General features: G+C 40.2%; 1 long non-coding RNA gene across 1 annotated transcript; it reads left to right on the top strand.

The window, feature by feature from the left end:
• The first annotated feature begins 6,399 nt into the window (after positions 1-6,399).
• LOC146306846 (uncharacterized) lies at positions 6,400-7,717 on the top strand. Its single transcript, XR_014768973.1, has 2 exons — positions 6,400-7,073; positions 7,185-7,717. It is a non-coding gene; the product is annotated as an uncharacterized LOC146306846 (long non-coding RNA).
• The last annotated feature ends 9,327 nt before the right edge of the window (positions 7,718-17,044 follow it).

Below are 17,044 nucleotides of genomic sequence, written 5' to 3'. Positions count from 1 at the left end.
CTTCCTGCTAAGAAACCCACTGTACAGTACACTTCCTGTTTAGCACAAAGCAGCAGACAAATTTAGCAACTAACAGTTGGTGGAGACCAAAAACAGAGCCAGAGACTGACTGAATGTTAATATTGTATTGTATATTGTATATTTGCCACATGTTCATGTTGTGTTCATGGCTTGTTTCTGCTACCCCAAGTGGCCAAAAATCTGTACTTGCAGGTTTAAATTTATATTTTTTGACATGGTGCATATTCCTTAATTAACTAACAGTAATCAAGTATTTTCCTGCATGGTAGTACCGGTTTCACTGGCAGCAGAATACATACTGCTGGTTGTTCCTACATCCTGGCATGTGAGCCCCAGATTATAGAACAATCTGCCAATTCAGATCAGACAAGCTACATCATTAACGTGTTTTAAATCTCTTTCTAAAACTTTCTTTTATAGGGAAGAGTTTATGAGTATTTAATGTTTCATCGTCCCTTAATGTTATCCCCCAGTGTTTTTACGTAAAGCACTCTGTAACCTTGTTAACTGCTATATAAGTGTACTATTACTATTATTATATTATTGCACACAGCACACTACTTTGGGGGGTGGCAAGAGCAAATTTAACAGCAAATTTTTTCCCTCATGTCCCCCCTGGGACCATGGGGGGTTAACCTGTCATTATTCCCAAACCCCAGTAGTCTGAAAAATGATCCATTTGACCGGAAGCCGACAGCCTGTTATCTCGAAAACAAACAGCCGTTGCTCCAACGGCCCATTATAGCTGTGGCCCAGTGGTCGAATGGAGTCGTCCACTAATCAGATGATCAGCAGTTCAATCTCCAGTTCTCTCGAGTCAGCATGTTGAAGTATCCTTGGGCAAGATACTGAATCCCAAATGTGAATGGGTGAATGTGCTGTAAAGCACTTTGAGTGGTAAAACAGAACCACATAAATGCAGTCCATTCATCATTTGTTTTGAACGCACTAACTGAAGTTACTACCCAAACCGTGATCGTTTCCTGAGTCTAACCCAAGTAGTTTTGGTGCCTAAACCTAACCAAACTGTGACCATTGCACAACCTTAACCACATGTTTACTGTTGTTACCATGGCGATAAATGTCATCTGTCTATGACGACAAAGGTCACCTGATGAAGGTCACCTGATGTCGGCATGTTAAAGGTACACTGCGACCTTAAGGTAAAAAAAGTGTGTATTTTCAGAACAACAGGCCTTTTAGAGCAATAGGCTTTTGTGGATAATGAGCAGCTGGACAAATTGACTCTCGGTCCATAATTACATTTTCATTGGGGTTTCAGATCAATGGGTGGTCGAAACAGTGGGCAGCCACCTCCCTGGACAGGATTAACTGTATGGTTGGCCCATTTTATTCCCAGGATGGCAAAGACATGACCTTTCTTACTTTTACTGACAAGCACTTTTTGCCTTTGTTGGTTTGATTGGTTAGGTGTACAAAGGAGGACTGACACTGCGGGTTGGAGTATGAATACAAGCTGATTAGAGTCAAAGTAGGGTGAGAGATGACCTCATCATCCTGGGGAAAAATTGCATACAGTTGAGTCTAATGGCTCTCTTCCTCACCAAACCCATCAAACATCCTCCAGCAAACCGACTCAGATGGAGCTGTCCAGGAAAAAACGGCAGTGAGACAAAGTAAATCACAAGGGCCTCACGGTCTGCAAAGTGAAGAAGCTAAAGCATATACGATTTGGTTTACCAAGCCAGACCTAGACCTAGAAGAATATTGAACTTGTTCTATGTCTGAATAATCTAACCATTAACTATAACAGTGTGAGAACACAAAGGGATTTAGTTCCCCAACGGCAAAAAAAAAATCCCTTAATGCAGCTTGAAGTAACTTAACCACAATAACAAAAGCTGCAACAAAGACGGACCTTATTAGGCTGAATGCCAATTAGAAGCATTTATTCATCATAAAAGAAGAGCAAGAGCGATCTGCACTTTGATATGCAAGTTTTCAAAGGAACGTGAGACAGCTACCAGGGTTCAAAGAGGCCATCTGTGCCTTTATTGTAGGTGCATATGTAAAAATAATAATAATGGAGAATTACTTCATATATTAAGGGAAATAACCTTAGAAAGCACGACTTTATTGCCAAACACAGAGAGGCACATAGAAAGAGGCACACAGTGACATTAAAGAACCTATGATTGAAGGCTAAAGCCATGCACATTATGGAAGACACATTAATATTCTGTCACAACTGAACCTCTCACATGCTGACAGCATCGGCACTAATATACTCTCCACGCAGAATGATCAACAGAAAATCCAGAGAACTTGAATCTGTCGTGATGTCTATGTAACTGAAGTTATTTATGAGGGCGAGTTTCCCTGCAATGTATTATTCAGTGTACAGAATTTCAGTATTCTTATGCAACGCTGTTTGGATTACGGTGAAATCTGTGATGGAGAACCTTCAAAGCCGAGACGAGGAGCAAAGGGGAAAACAGAAGTGGCTGAGGTGGAAGTGGAGCAAGAAGTACAGATTTTTTTTATAGGAAAAAATCTGTCAAAGCAACTCAACTTTGCGGTGCATTCGGAGGTCAGATGATGTGTGGAACTGTCTGCAGTCTAAACTGAGAGATGAAGTGTGATGTACTGTAAAGAAGCAACCCAAGCAAATGTTCAGACCAGAAAAGGGAGTGAGCGTGTAGCAGCCAGTGTGTGTTGTGTTGGATGGAGCTGCTCAGAGAAAATATACTCTGATCCTCTGTAAATCCCTGCGGGAGATATTCATCTTTTGGCTGTTTGCCCGACACTGAGTACAGAGTCGGCTTCAAAACAACAGTCATAAGTATTCAGTATCTTGCTCAAGATATCATGAGCTATTCATTCGCTGCACCCTCCCCCAACGACAATGGTCAAAATATAGCTTTAGAACCCGTAACGAGGCATATGTTAGCTTTCTCCAGATGATATACTCAGAGTTTGGTATCTTTTTCCCTAAATACAAAACATAGGAACAAAAATGTACAGAGTAGGAGAACAAACTGTGTTTATCTGCTCTAATATAAGCTGCAAATATTCACATCCCCAAATAACTAGCTTAGGGTTAACTATTTCCAAAGGGGCATTTATTAGCCAACTTTATTATTATTTAAAGCTTTTTTTACAGTCAAGAAATACCTATACAGAAGTGAAACTAGCACTACTAACTACTAGTGTGCTACAATATCAGATTTAAGTGTGCTCTTTATTTATTTTGGGGAAGTTTAAACCCCAGCATGTTCAGCTGAACTTATGTTAGACAGTGTTATAAATGCCATGCTCCTTGTTTTCAAATCCATTTCTCTTGTAAAAGTGAAGCATACTGTTTGAAAATATGCATTTTAAAGCATCTTACCACTGATGTGTGTCAATGAAGGCTATGTCCTTCATAATTAGGAATTCAAAGCATCCAAGTGGTATGTTTGAATAACATTTTAATCACATTTAATCTACTAACACACTTGAGCTAAATACTTCTACCCTACAGTACACACATTTTCTTTATCCCCATGTTTAGTCTCATGACCATCAGTCGAAGATGCTAACTTTTGTATGTAGCTTTAGCCTCTGTCTTTAACAAAAAGTTAACCAACTCACAGAGTTTTAGCATCATTGGCTATAGCCCTCATTAGCCAGCTAAAGCTAATAAAATCTGCTAGGTATTTTAAGCAGGGAAAACCCACAGTTCTCTGTTGGAAATGAGTATCCTGCCTGTTTACACCTGGTATTAGCATACATCCTGGGTGATCAATGACAAGTGGGTAGCTAAGTACAGGTGTGAACGCACCGGAGCGATACAGTCGCTCTGTCTGTGACCAGATTCTTTCAGAAATGCGTACACAGTGTGTCCTGGGCCACTTACATCCTGTAAATACACACCTAACTGTCTGATTTCCATTTGGTTCGTTATGATGCAAATTACACACCTGGGCTCTCTTATCCATTGAGATAAGCAGCAGATATTTATCAACACAATGCCTGTGTGAATTGGTTTTACCACAGAACAAGTGACCATAAAATCCCTACCTTTAAAAAAGGATGTGTTGGTTGCTCTTTGCAAACGTGCCAAAGTCCGCCCCTCCTTCGTGGCTCAATGAACGAGAGTGGGAGAGAGACATTCGAGAGGGCTAGAGATTTAATGAAGTGAGCGAGAAAAAAAGCAGTGAATCGGGAAAGCACAAATAAACACCCACATATCAGCGCAACGCTGGATTTTGACTGAATGAACCTTCATCGTGCTGCTGTGTCCTCAGTCTGCTCTGCCTGTCTGTGTGTCTGTAGCTCTCACAGACAGAGAGCAGAGAGGAGACACAACAACAAGGGCTAGAAACGTCCCGAGCACGACATATGAGAAAATCAGAAATTACAGCAGCAGACATAGACACTGCTGCACACCTCTAGTGGTTCACAAGTGTTGACAGGAATTATGTGTATGAGTCTACAGACTGTTAAAAAAAGTTGAGTTTTTGGAAAATCCTGCATAGTTTGCCTTTAAGTTGCCTCTTATGACATGCATTTAATGCCAGGTACGAACTGATGTACTTAGAGCTGTCCACTTGTGATCGGATCACACAAAATTCATGTTATTGCACAGATAACTGATACCCAGGCCTTCTACCCCATTACTGTCTCATTCTGCTGCTGTGAACAGTCATAATATCTGATCATGAAACTGTTCGGAGGATGTAAAATAACATTAAAATCAATACAAGTATCCCATTACAGTCTACACACACACACACACACACACACACACACACACAGGATGACTTAAGAGATCACTTGTTCAAAGACACTCTGAGCTTTTATAAGAGACCATGAGGGAAACAGACGTCCACAAGAGAGTAAGTGTACTTAAAAACACAATGAGCCCTCTGTCATCAATGTGCTGCCCCCTGGTGGTCTTTAAAATACTTGCTCAGTGTGAGCAAAATGCATTTCATATTGGAGACTGCCATCTAGTGGAAGGAAAGTGTGTAGTTTTCTCAGAGATTGTGTCAACTATTTGAAACAATCACTGTCATATCACTGTAGAGATTTTATTGTGTTGCTCCCTGATTTATATTCTAGTGGCAGTATTTTGATTTTGATTGCAGTGATGTTGTGGTTTATTGTATTTCCACAAACTGACTGGTGTGGAGTGATTGTGGGCGTTATGTTCCATTATGTTCTCGAGTCTCTCAGTAAAGAAAAGAGACCACATAGAAGATGTGAGTTGTGGTGATATAGCAGGAACTATTTTCCCATCTGGGCAAAATGGTAACTTTATATATATTTATTTCAAATAATTTTATATGATTAAATTGTTAGACCTATAATGATTTTTCAGCACTAGCGTTTTTTGTTGTCGTTGTTTGTTTGTGTGCGTTTTTGTTTTGTTTTTTCTCCAATAGTGTCTTACTAGCTCTTATTGAAATATATAATAGATCACAGCAGTTCGTACTTCGTACTTTGCGTCACAAATAAACCTACAATGGCGTGTCTGGTAAAATGATTGCACTCACAGAGTATTACTGATTAAATTTAGGTTGAAAGGAATGTGAAACAACAGTTTACAAAGTGCTTTGACACAGAAAGCAAGAACAGGACACCCGAGATAACACCAGGAAGCCAAATAATAAGGGCAAACAAAAGGAAGATAAAATTAAGGTAAAATTATAACAAAAAGCACATGATGCAAAGACGTACTAGAAAGGGGGGAGGATGGATAAAAAGAGAAATATAAAATAGATACGAATAATAAAAGAGTTTTTTAATGTCATAATGTTATGATTTCTTTAGATAACTTTGAACACTTTCGATCTACTTATTTTAGTATCAGTAATTATACATCTCATTCCACACCAGTTGGTGGCAGCACCGCCAAGTAGCCCTACACTTAATTTTGGAAAACAAAGCATGGACGTGTCTAGAAGGGAACCCTAGGTTTGCCAAACTCTCGCGAGATGCATACGTGCTGTTTTTTAATTGTGTACTTTGTATAGACAATTTTTGTTGTATAATGTAACAGTGATGTGTTTAACTTCTGCTTGGGTTTCAGGACAAAAAAACGCTTGAGTAGGCTCAGGGATATATCGTGGTTCGGGTTACGATGGTCACTCTCGCGAGATCTTTCGCAAGCCTGGGATTACTATTTAGACACAACCGCAAAGGATTGTGGGTGAATTCTCTTACATAACGCAACGTTCGCGTTACGTGGTAAAGTACTTTTCGTCGGAAGGAACTTCGAGCAAGACGTGTTGTGCGAGCTCCGAATATTTTGCAAAACTTTGTTGCAGTTTGTCTCTTTTTTTTTAAGTTAGAAGACATTTATTTGTTATAAAAGGCTCTTTCTGGAACTTAAAAAAAACAACTTTCTAATATTCAGAAGAAGAAACTACTTGTTTTTCATCGAGAGGAAACGAAAGCCGCTAAGTCACTCCACCGGAGTCGCCGTTTTTTCTTTTAAAGTTATTTTTCGTCGGTGATGTGTCGTGAAACGATGGATAACAGATCAAAAAGCATAAAACCAGACTGCCTGCGTAGAACCGTGAGACCTGGATCAAAGCGTAGATGGAGAGTGATCCGTGTTTTCACCGCGGATGAGGCCCTGAATCAGGGCCGAACCAGCTCGGTGAGGATGACCATCAAATCCCTCCGCCGGGAGCAGAGGCTGACTCAACTCGTCACGATCCTGTCAGACGTCGACAGAAAGGAGAAAATGGAGGCTACGTTTGAGGAAAGCCCCGTTCACCGTCACCCAGCAGGAGCAATGGCGCCGGCGAACACCACGCAGTACCTGATGGGTAACGTGTACGAAGACATGAAGATGAACCAGACTGTTCCAGTTGCACATGAAACATCTGCACAGCTGTATGATGAATGTCTGTCACCCAGAGGTGTTTACACGGCGTTGGACTCGGATCATTACGAGAGCTGCCTCGCCTTTCAACAGAGGGACTTTGAGGAAGAGTTTGGCCTGTGTTGGTAACTGGAATGAACTGGTCTGCGTGGCCTTGTGAAACTGGTCTGGTGTCTTTCCCAGCACTGATCTTCCAATAAAGACAAATGCAAAGGTGTGAATTATATTGTAAATATGTAAGATAAGAGTGATGCATATATGTTGGGATATTTGTAGCCCATGTTATGTGTGATGATTCATGGTTTGGGCTTTATTTGTCTCACAGCGGCGCACTGGACGGTGCCCGCCCGCCCGCCCAGTAGGGAGCGCCCCTGAGCCCCGCCTGGCGCCGCCCAGAGGAACGAATCAAACGCACCTCGGCTCTGGCCTGGCCACGGATTGTGAAATCCAGGTAACCCGGTATTGTGGAAGGTATTGTCTTGCACTGCATTGTCATTGATGGCAATAGTAGTACATTATGATGCGATGTTGGGGCTTTCCACAGTCACTGTTGTCTGAGAGTTTTCCAGGTCTCCATGTCCCCTGCCAGGACAAATGGCTCGGCTGTGAGAGAGAAGCAGGAGACCAAGGGCGTCTGTCTTCTTCACAAGGATGACACAAGGTGACATTTATTGTCCATTGGTTATCGACTGTTTCTGAGAAGATTCAAGATCACATAAGTGTTGATAATCCTGGAGAAATACGTACTGTTGGTTATATTTGAGACGAAATTCTATTTGACATGTAAAAATTACAAAGTGAATGAGTATGGTGTTTAATGAATGACTGTTTAATAAATGTGCTTGGTCTCATGCAAAATTGTTGGCCTTTTGTGTGATTTGTTTTTAGATGTCATGTATAGTAACAGACAGGCAGGGTCTGATTTAACTACAGGTTGTGTGATCTTATTTTTAAATAGAAAACATAAAATCAGTTATCTTATTGGTATTGGCTATAAGAATCAGGTAATGGATACCAAAAAAAAAATATTGTGCATCCCTAACATTAAGTTTTGTAGTCTGTTTTGTTAGTGGTTTGTTACAGTTCCAGACTATAAACTGTTCAATAATAGGTTGGTCAGTTTATTCAATAAATCCTTAGAAGTGCTCAAATAGAGTAGTGTTTTGGGGATCTTTTTAGCTTTGCAGGGTTGGTCTTGTCTGTAGATAATATGTTAAAGATTAATATGTACTTTTTCACATTTAGAGAACATGTTAGGAAACAAATATTTCTTAGTGCCTCAGCCCCTGTTTTTTTAAGTTCCAGACTGTACTTGTATATTCATGTCTCTGAATAATCTAAACTGAAACTGATAATAGTTTGGGGACTTCCCATAATTACCAGTACAGATGACTAACTGGATTAAATATGAAAATATCTGACAGGGCCATAGAAAGTAAAGCTTAATTTAAATTTCACACTATGTACTGTTACTAGGGTTGGTATCATGAGTATTTCTGATACCAGATACCTGAACATTTTGGTGACATTTCAACATGCTGAATAGCTGGTCAAATATACCTCACTTGACACCAGCTAGTAACTGCTAGCTGTACATACATTAAAATAATTTTTTTCTAGATCGGGGTACACAAATTATTGAAAGAAGTTGGTGTTTGACTGGAGAAGTTTCAATACTATTTGGCACTGGGTTATTTCAGTCAGTGCCTTTAAAGGTACCAAATACAGATATCTAGCCGTAACTGTTAGCCATCTGCATTCCTAACAAATGCTGGTGACCCTTTCTCCACTACAAAAGACTCATTTACTTCAGTTACAATGAAAATGTTTTTGTTTTTTTTCTAGATGAGAACCATCGGTAGCACCACAGCAGACTACTGACACATTTTAAAGGAAGTTGCAGTATGACTGTGAATCCCCAGTGTTGCCTAAAAAAAGCGTACAACTCCTGCCAGAGGTTATTTTAGTTAGTCAAAACTAGGTGTGAAAAAATATTTGAATTTACTGAAAAGAAAAACCACACTTAAAAAAACACAAACTGTAATTTATACTTACAAAACTAGCCGAATTAAAATGAGTTTAAGTAGTTTGCATCAAGTCAATATGTTTGAGTTGAGTCAAGTCCCCTGAAAAATACCACCATATCATAATAATTAAAAAAAACAAAAAACTAAACCTAGACTTACTTGTTACTCCAACCTCTCCACTAAATCCAAACTAAAACAGTAATATTTAAAGGTACCACATGAGGGCAGTAGTGTCCAGTAAATGTGCAGAACTCCTGCAGGTCACTCTTGATGTCAGAAGGAGAGGTGTTGATTATTGGTGGTCCACTTTTAGATCCTGTCGCCTGGCATTTGTTTCAGTGAGGGGCACACTCACTGCGGCACTTTTTTAGATGAAGTTTTATGGCAGCAGGCGGGCGGGGACAAAAGAATTAGGTTACTACTGAGATTAGAACCTTCCACAGTTCAAAGGCATAATTAAAGTGTGATTTACTGTATTAACCTGGTTAATCTGTATCTGATATGAAGATTATTAATGAGTGAACTATTGTGGCGCCTTTGCTGAGCTCTTAAAACGGCTCCATGTCTTTTTAAGGGAGAAATCTCAGCGGGGAAATAGCTGCAGTGCAGTTATCTTGATTCTTTTTCAATCGGTGCCTGTCTGATTCAGAGGCTGATAGCTCCGCGAAATGGCCACAGTTTGTTGCTGTGAAGTGACGCATTGGCTTCACCCTCTCTTACTGCTGCTGGGCCCCGGTCCTCTGTTTGCTGCCTGGATTCAGTACCCGTCAATCTGAAAAGCTTGCCCTGTGGTCCAACTGCCAAGTATGATGGTCAGCAATTACACCTGAAGGTGCTCGGTGTGTGGGCAGAGGATTGGACAGGACTGCTGCTGGCTGATTAATGGACACTCCTGTGGGCTGCCACAGCATCGATCTACTTGTGATTGGTGCAGTGCTGTGCACAGGTCCAGGTTCTGTGTTCATCTGGTCATTTCAAACAATAGTTTTCTCTTTCTCAAACTTCACAGTTCAGTTATATTTTATTTGGTAAGGCCTTTTCTCACAGGTCATAAAGTTTCCTATAATGTCCTTGAATATAGCCAAGTTGTAGCTGTAAATTCATGTGACGGTCCTTGCAAAGATCAGGTAATCTAGTTCTAGTATACTGTATGTAAAGGAGAATGTTCGGTACAGAGGAAAATGCAGCAATGAGAAATGCGTTTACAGACAAGCATAAAGTTTTCAATAAGAAATGAATAAAGAATTAATAATTTCCTGGGTCTCTCAACTTGACACAACCTGACACAGTCAGCCCTGGGGTGCCAGGAGCCAAATGCACATTCTGCACATAATTTACTGTAAACACCAGTCAATATCTACGACAAGTCCTGCCCTAGCTCCCTGTTTTAAAGGAAACACATAGACGATATTTACTCTGATAGATGTTTCATGGGAATTTTAATCAAGTTAAACAAAGGAGTCTGATTTTGAAAGTGTGTTGGAACCAACCACTCAAGCCATTATCTATGTTCTGTGTCTACAAGTTCACGAAGGTCTGCTACGGTCCATATGAACCTTCATCATCATACCCAGGGCTAGATATCAGCCCCAATAGCTTCAAGGCATCGATTGAAATAACCCACTTCCAAGTAGTTTTGAAACTTCTCCAGTCAAATGATACCTGCATTCAATCCTTTTGGTTCCTGGATCTAGAAAAAATGACTATTTGTATGGTATTGCTCGCAGACAATCACAGCAATTTGTTGTAACTGTGCAGACTTGTTCATGAACTTGTCCATGTTGCCACACTATTCTCCTGCGCAGAAAGTATTTTAAACAGAACTAACAGGTGTCCATATGTGCGCAGTTGTCCATGTATGCCTCTGATTCAGCATATAATCAAGCTGTTATTCAGTGGCCGTGGCCTTTAATACGAAAAGCTGACAACACCAACCTTTTGACCACACATGAAGTGTTCAAGGTCCTGTAGCTGCAAGTGTTCTGTAAACTGAAGGGCCCTTGTGTGCCTGGGGCATTGAATCCCAACCAGACCTCTGACCTCCCTCAACAGGACGAGTGAAAAGGAAATTTCTCTCCAGAGGTCATTTTTATTTTCTTTCCAGAACGAGTCGTTTTCAGCAGTTGTCTATCCCCACCTCGGCAGAGATACTCACCCCTGGGAGGAAGTTTGGGCACTTGGCTCCACATAAAAAGAGCAGGCAACCAGCCAAGAGTTGGGATTCGGCTCTGACGGGACTTTGGACACAGCCTCCTTTTAATTGGAGCTGTTACACAAATCTGGTGTGTGAGTGTTTGTGTGAGTCGGAGCCCTACTTAAAGTGTGAAAACACGTCAAGGATAAATGTCAGGCTACAGTATGTGTGGAGGGAATTAAGGGGTAATCTTCATCCTCAAGTCCTTCTCCATCCTACACCCCACATGAAGGCAAAAACACTGAGCTGACAACCACTGATGACTATCTGTCTTGTGCTGACGTGAGTTTTGGTGTAAACTTTATGACCCACCCTGGAGAAATCAGATTAGAGAAGTTCTTCACAGGAATCAAAACAAAGGAAGCGGCAGCAATTTAATTCGCTCCCACGAGAAGGAATTCTGGCCAAGATCCTTTGTTGAGAGAAGTGACTAAACTGAAGTGTAAATATTTCGGCATTTTTTCCACTCATGGGTGGAACTTCAAAGTGATTCCTAACTGGAATATGGGGAGCAGTGGGGGTGGGAAGTAGGTGAATAATCAGTATGCTGAATGATTAGCATTAAGAGAATATCCTTGTCATGGAAACGTTTGGGTAAAAATGGGCGTCAATAGGCTTAAGCACCCTGCCCGAAGCACCCTCATTTAAATATCTTTGGAAAAAAGATAGTCCACAACATCCTGGGACATTTAGGTAAATTTGATGACTAAATAGGCCTACTATTACAACTATTTACAATTCAAATCTATGGATTTACCTGTTGTGGAACCATTTTAATCCTTTCAAAAGCTCCCTCAGGTGAAACTAAGGTTGAGCCGAGTGTTTAAACATTTTCCCGTACAGTAGGTGGCAGCAGAAAGATTGTAATAGCAGCCATCTTGTGGTTAACAGGCAGACAGGATTTTTTTTTTTCTTCACAGAACTGGATGATGAGTGTCTGAATCTTTCTGGTTGAGTTGTCATCATCTGGCACACGGTCCTCCCACCATTTTAATTCTTAGCACAGTTTTAGAACAAGATGATTGCATGATTCTGGTTGGAATCACACATGGGACTGTTCAAAACAATTAGACGAAGACTGAAAAATTAAACTTTGAGGGGGAATAAAAGCCCAGTTGGACGTCATTTTTACACAGAATGCAGGAAACAATTACTGTTTTGTTGCCTCCCAACAATCTCTTTATTGATATTTTCCACATTGAGCAAATTGGATGGTTTTGGATGTGACAGAAATTTAGCTGGTCTTGTCTGCAGAAGGATTCTTTGATGTTTGTATCTTTACTTCAGGATGGAAAGAAAAATGCCTTTTTTTAACCCTTTCAGCTCACATCTTTGGTCATATTATCCACCTTGTTTTCTTATATTGAAATCCAATCAAAATATTTATGATATGTGCTGGCTGGAACCAACCAGTTTCATCCAATGATATTGTGACGTCATCATTTTTATCAACATTTAGCGGCACAGATTCAGACAGACATGCCCCTTTTCAATGATAAAATCAAATGTCAGAAATGCATCACAATGCGGAAGCTAGATACTCTGAAAATCTTACTTTATCTTAACTTTGGTGTCTGTGTTGTACTGTTTCTGGTAAACTCCCTCAGTTGGGGACAATAAAGTGGTATTGATTTTCTGTTGTGTGACGTGCATGGTGACGGGGGATAATAGCAAGAAGGCTGTGGGAGTTTTTTCATTTTGCTCATGATGACACTTAGAATTGATTCACACCTTACACAACTGCAGTGCTCCCACTGAAATTTAAAACTCTGAATTTAAAACCAAAGTACTGTGTGAACAGAAATGAAATATTTATATGTAGTGTTTGCACCTTGTAGTCATGTAGGAATACACTTACTGGGAGTCTCATTGGGAACTGTAAAGGGGGTAAAGGCAGAGGGGGTGAAGGGAGGTCATGTGTTGTGCAGGGACACTCCGGTGGTCACGTTAACCTGCTGACAGTCAGAGCGACCACACAGTCACATGCCAACACTCATATCCAACTCCCTCAGGGAACATCTGACTGTCACTTTTAGCATGAGTGCACACAAACACTTTTCTTGAGAAAATTCCCGAACGAAGGACACGGTATGCAGGTCTATTCTAGTTGTCGTTCCTGTTCAAAAGCCTTGTAGCATGTAGCATGTGTGCGCCTTTCCACACTTGTAGGCTTGAATTTTCATTGTCCTTGGCTTCACTCAGATCTTTAGTGTGCATCAGGATCAGTTGACTCTATTCTGTGCAATATGCCTAGAGCAGGAGAAAAATCAAATACAAAATCACAACAAGGATAAATGCAACACATAAAATAACAGATAAAATAAGTAACAATAAAAATGACCCTGAAAGTAACTGTAAATTATAACTATGGATATCCCACATCCTGGGTTGGACAAGCTACTTAGAAAAATCTAAGCAATTACTTTGAAGCTAATACGTTACTAGTTGAACAGCAAAACATTTGTTACATGACTAATTACTCAGCCATATATTAAAGAACTTCATCAATGCATGTTAAGCTACAACTAATGCAATTTAACAAGCAGTATTAAGGTAACTGACCATTACCATCTAACGTTAGCTTAGCTCCAGCGACTAAAATTCTGTCCCATGTGTACACCACTGTCCTTTATGTCGTAGCAAAGAAAAAGTATTGCAGTTTAACAAGCAGGATATGTTCACAAAGTACATACTGATCATTACCAGCTAACATTAGCTTATTCCCAGAGAGCAATCCAGAGAAGTCAGATCCTCAACTAAATGTTTAGCAACTGAATTTAGGCTGAACAGTAACTAGTAAGCAGCAAACGAGCATGCAAATAAAACAACTTTCAACTTACAGAGAGTATTTCTTTTCTTTTAATTTTTTTTTACCTAACCAGCTGTACTGATCATTTGCAGCTAACGTTATCTTGGCCCCAGTGACTGACCACATGCTGTGATCCTGTGAGGTCCTCAACTGGAGGCTTTCCAACTGAATATAGGCTAAGCTAACGGTAACAAGCTAACGGCTCAGATGACAAAACATGCAAATAAGAAAAACTTTGTTTTCTTTTAAGCTAAATGACTCACATCTCCACTGCCACGATTCAAGCTAACATGACCCATGCATAACGTGGACAGATGTATTCTTGTCTTTTTTTTTTTTACTTTCATTTGTCAAGGGAAGGTATTCACTTGGTGTTAATGGCCTTTTCCAGTAACACCTGGTGACACACTTGCACAGTGACACACTTTTATACTCGGAAAATGCCCAGTAGAACTACAATGGAGCAGTTGGGAGTTAAAGGCCATGCTTAAGGCACCTCTGGGGTGGTAATGATGAAGGGGGAAGTGCCGCTGTTTCCTTTTGCCTCCCAGATGTCTGTCTGGGAATCCAACCGATTCTCCTGTGGTCACAAGCTTGTTTCTTGAACTCACAAATTTGACTTTTGGCGACTTCTTGCCAATTTCTTGCACTGATTTTTCCGGTTTCTGGTCTCCATCTCCTTGCGATTATGAGGGTAATTAATACGAGCCAGCGAGCTGGTCTGAGACCCAGTTTAGCCCTCCGTTACAGGTTTGTATTATGACCCAAATAGAGAAAACTAGCCGTTCCCAGCCCAGGGTGAGCATTTCATGTAAACCACACACATTGAAATGCACTCAGGCAGGCACACACTCGCACAAAAAGAAAAAATAGGGCAAGGAGAAGGGGGCAATGACGTTACCCTGTGCACCCTTTGGGAATTAACCCCTCTGCAATACTGGCTCATTAGTCCAAACAGTCTGAGGCGAGGAACTGAGGGATGTTTGTGCCACATCTATTTCCGTCCTCATCTCCCCATTTCTCTTTGCTTCTCTGCGGAGACCGAGCAGAGGACGTTAATGGCCGTTGACCCAGCAGTTTCAGGGAAACGGGCAGGTAGAGAAGCGTGCGTCCGTGTGTGTACGTGTGTGTGTGTGACACTGACACTGTGTCCAGGGGTGATATTTGCCGCATGCAGCGACAGCCCTCTAACTGTGTCAAGGACATGAACTGACAAACCTGGTGTATCCAGAGAGACTGAGACAAGACCTGATTCAGTCATACCACTCATACACAAGCAGACACACTCGAGACCGAGGCTCAAACACAACTCTCAAAAGTAAATAATCTTTTTGTTGTTCCATTGAGCACAAGCAGAGCTCTGGCCTCTTTTAATTTGTTCTCCTTTCAGTGCTTTTTTCATGGCCGTTTCAGTCAATACTTAAATACTTGCTTTGTAGACAGAGAGTTGTGAACACTTGAGAAACAAAACAGCAAGTTTTATGTAAAACATTTCTAATTTTTACTTTTGGAACTTATAAATACAAGTTCTACTTACTTGAATTCTTTTGATTTGAACACTAGAAAAAAAGTTTATTAAAAATTTCAAAGCCTCTTCTTAAGTTTTGAACAAAGTTTTGCCAACCTATTATCTTTTGTTGAGAAATTACTTTTAAAAAACACAAAAAGTGAGTATTTCAAAATAATTTTCATAATGAACTGTGAACCCGATTTGTCATTATTTGAGTGCTTGAAAATGAGATGGTTGCAATTAATTTCTAAAATTATTAACCATTGATGACTTCTACTCTAGAGTTTTTAAATCACATTTTTGTGGGGTTTCTAAAGCTCAGAGATTCTAGTTTATATAAAAAAAGAAACATAAATAAAGTTGTTCACCACACCAAAGTTAGGCTCTTCAAAATTCTTCAGTTTCATTTTCCTGTCATCAAACACCTGCAAATCACATGCATATGTACGTCATATAGCCTTATGCTTACTGCTCGGTTTGGTGTTTCTCAGTTGAACGAGGCGCGTTTCTCACTGGAAATTATTCACTGGAATCGTACATGTATATTGATAACTTCCATTTTTCCAAAAATACCTAACAGAAAATACATTTTATTACATTCTCTCAGAGTTACAGGTCAATATAATCATAACTTCCAGATTAATACTATTTTTCTGACTGCTTTGTTTTATGCAACCACTGACAGCTGACTTCTCATTCTTCTTAACCGGCTGCAAGAGATCAACAACTGCTTCAGTCTGAACTCTTGTTTCAGCTCAGGACAACGCATGTGTGAGTCGTGTTAATGTTGGCAGAACTCTTAAATACTGCATGGTGGCACATACAAATATACAGCTGGCTCCCTCGATGTAATCAGTCCTGGGTGAGTTTGTGAGAACAGAACAAATGCCAAGCGTGACTCATCCACTCTCACACCCACACACACACACACACACACACACACTGGAGTCAATCTTGTTCGATACTTTTACAACTGCATTGTAGCCTGCGTGCTGTTTTCTCATGTCAGACCTTGTTTCATAACAGGTTAGAGGGTCAGAGGTGCAGACTGTCGGTCATGGTGGCTGCTGATTGGTGGATGACGGCGAGGAGGAGTGGCCAGATACTGTGTCAGGTTACAGTTCAGACATGCCACTGTCCAGGTCAGCGGTGTTTTCTGTCTTGGGGACTTAGATTTTCAGTGTACATAGTATATTAACTGACAAATATGTTATGTTTTATTTATAATAACATAACTTTATTTATATATCATATAGAGACAAGCCAAGATAACCATTCGTATCTGCCATAAAACCATTTAAATGAAATGTGTATTTACATTAGTTAGTTAAATCTGTACGTTGAAAGGTTTTGGTCTGTAATTACCTTTTTTTTTTTTTTTTTTTTGGCTTCCCCTTTCTGACGTAGAAATGAATGTAGCACAGGTTAACTATGACTTTCATTAACCTTTGTCAGCTCACAATAAAATGTAACAACCACAACAGGTGACTGGTGTGACCTGTGTGTTTCCATGATATAGACAATCAGTCAAATATTGAGAGAGAGACATATCTTTTATTAGATTTTTTATTTTATTTTATTTATTATATACATACATTAATAATCAAGTGGCGCAGAGTTTTTTTTTTCAATGCAAAATTCTTGT

Source organism: Lutjanus erythropterus, chromosome 22, assembly GCF_056507025.1.
Source record: "Lutjanus erythropterus isolate fLutEry1 chromosome 22, fLutEry1.hap2, whole genome shotgun sequence".
Classification (NCBI taxonomy): Eukaryota; Metazoa; Chordata; class Actinopteri; order Lutjaniformes; family Lutjanidae; genus Lutjanus; species Lutjanus erythropterus.
Note: the sequence above shows the minus strand (reverse complement) of the source record. Positions and strands in the feature narration are given on the sequence as shown.